At 45.0% G+C, this 2,476-nt stretch overlaps 1 non-coding gene across 1 annotated transcript; it reads left to right on the top strand.

Annotated features, from left to right (window-relative positions):
* The first annotated feature begins 276 nt into the window (after window positions 1-276).
* TRNAL-CAG (transfer RNA leucine (anticodon CAG)) lies at window positions 277-359 on the top strand. The gene has a single exon. It is a non-coding gene; the product is annotated as a tRNA-Leu (tRNA).
* Window positions 360-2,476: the final 2,117 nt, after the last annotated feature.

Genomic DNA, 2,476 nt, shown 5'->3' with positions numbered 1-2,476 from the left:
AGCACCGGACCTGCACATGCGCAGTTGAAGATACTTTGGTGTCTCACCCGCCTTTCCCTCACTGACGCCTCGTGACGCAGCAGAGGGCAGGCTGTAAAAGGAAAGCCTGAACTACTAAATCCAGGGAAGAATGATCATTGTAAGGGCATATTGCAGATTGTACTGTGCTAAATCAAGATGCCTGTTGGTTGCAATTACATAATTCATTAAAGCGTTTATACATTGCTGTTGTCAAGTGTCTGTTAAGAGGAACAGATTGGGATGGTTGTTTCAGATGTCAGGATGGCCGAGCGGTCTAAGGCGCTGCGTTCAGGTCGCAGTCTACTCTGTAGGCGTGGGTTCGAATCCCACTTCTGACAACACTTTTTTAAAAATATTTTTATTACTAAACGCATTTAAGAGTACTGTGTAATATCGTGAACATGTTGAAAACATTATTTTCTCAGCTATTAATGTCATGTTTGCCTGTCAAATTTGTAAGAGCATGAATCCCGCTCAAATTCTAGTGTCTTGAGTTTTCACAGAACAGGAAGGGATGTGAGTAATAGTTTCTTTCTTTACTCCGACGCATTTTTTCAAATCCTCCCATACGTTTCGTTTCAGTAATCCATAAACAGGATAAACGAACAACTTTTGTTTAAAGGAAGTAGGAAACGCGGGGTAATAACCAAGCTGTAGGCGGAGCGCAGCTCCTCTATATGGAGCACTCTGCAACACCACCAACACTCTTCAACTGCTCACCTCAAATTAATGTTTTCTAGCAGAGTTTTAAAGCCTAGAGTTAGCATAGTGCCATCCACGCCAAACCTAGAAACGTGACCAAGTCCTTTGCCATTTTTGCAGCAAAGTCTTCAAGAATGTGATTCGCCAGTGCCATCCACACAGAGCTGAGCAATGACAAAAGCCTTTTACCACTCTTGCTCTTAATAGAGCTCGCCAGACAGACAAAGCTTTTACCAGATTTTATATATATCCTACAGAGTTTCAGACCCAACCATAGTTAAAATGTGGCTTAAAATATCTAATTTGGGTTCCATATAGTATTGATCCTATATTTATATCCTTAACTTTACAGGCAAAATCATTTATTTCTCAATTATAGCTGTGCAAACCTTTAAATAAATCTATGACAGTGACACAGTCCCTGTTACAGTTCATTCATCTTGAATTCAGAGTATTTGTTTTTTTCTTCCAAATGTTATATTTCTGTATTTTTTTTCCACATATGGCTCTTCTATAGTGCATACTGTGAACTAAATTGCACTTATTTATTTATTTGCAAAGTTTTATATAGCGCTGGCTAGACCCGGAGGTTTCAGAGCGCTTTACATGAGGATCAGCAAGTTACAGTATACATAGTTATATTAGTTGAATCAGCGAGTTACAGGTTACATAGTTACAACCGTTTGAATCAAAGAATCACAGAGGGAGGGGGAGTGAAGGAGACACAAACAAGGAGAAGAGGAAAACAATATCAGATGACCGGCTGGGTAGGTGACGGCCAAGGGGCCAGACTCCTCTATAGCTGCATATGACAGCTCCACCGGGCATCGTCCAAGGTTGCTCGGTCTCCGCGGTAGGTACAAACAGATTTGGTATCCGCCCAGGGGGCGTCGTCATTGTTCCATCGAAGGGGGAGAGAAGGAGACACATAACGGGGAGACGAGGAAAAACAATGTCAGATGACCGGCTGGGTAGGTGGCGGCCAAGGGGCCAGACTCCACTATAGCTGCATAGGACAGCTCCACCGGGCATCCGCCAAGGTTGCTCAGGCTCCGTGGTAGGTACAAACAGTTTTGTAATTTACATCAGTTGAATCAGCTAGTTACAGGTTATATAGCTTTGTTTGAATCAAAGGATCAAAAGAGGGAGCAGGAGGGGAGGGAAGGAGACACATACGGGGAGACGTCAGAAGACCAGCTGCTGTAGGTGACGGCCAAATAGGTGCTGGAGAATAGTTACATGAATTACAAAAGGGAAACCTTGCAGCGCCGATCTTGACTGTGACTGTGCCAAACATCGAGGAAAACGGACTGGGGTTGAATCGCAAACCCCTTTGGAGGATTTTGGCAAGCTGTGAATTTACTTCTCGCGTTTCCCGCTTCGCGGGAAACGCTCGCAGGCTTTGACATCAGAGGCAGAACTTGTGGAAAGGGCTACTGGTCCCAGGAGGCATAGCGGAACAGTGACACGCACCCGCCACGCCCAGCACAGAGCTCCAGGTGAATAAAATCCCCACTTGACCCGCGCATCGCGGGACGCGCGCGGGCAGTCGCCGGGCGAATCACGGGCAAAGGGGCCTCAGAGGCTGGGCTGGGCCCTTTCTTTTTCATTTTTCTTTCCCGATTGGCGAACTGAAGCCCAAGACGTACTGAGACTTCTATCACATGCCCAAAAGTAAGATGACTCTAATATAATAAGCACTTTCTTTTCATGTCATAAATGCCCGGCTCGACATTGGTTGTGTTTAATCACT

Source organism: Lissotriton vulgaris, chromosome 6, assembly GCF_964263255.1.
Source record: "Lissotriton vulgaris chromosome 6, aLisVul1.2, whole genome shotgun sequence".
In the NCBI taxonomy this organism is placed as follows: domain Eukaryota; kingdom Metazoa; phylum Chordata; class Amphibia; order Caudata; family Salamandridae; genus Lissotriton; species Lissotriton vulgaris.
This window is presented reverse-complemented; position numbering and strand designations above follow the sequence as displayed.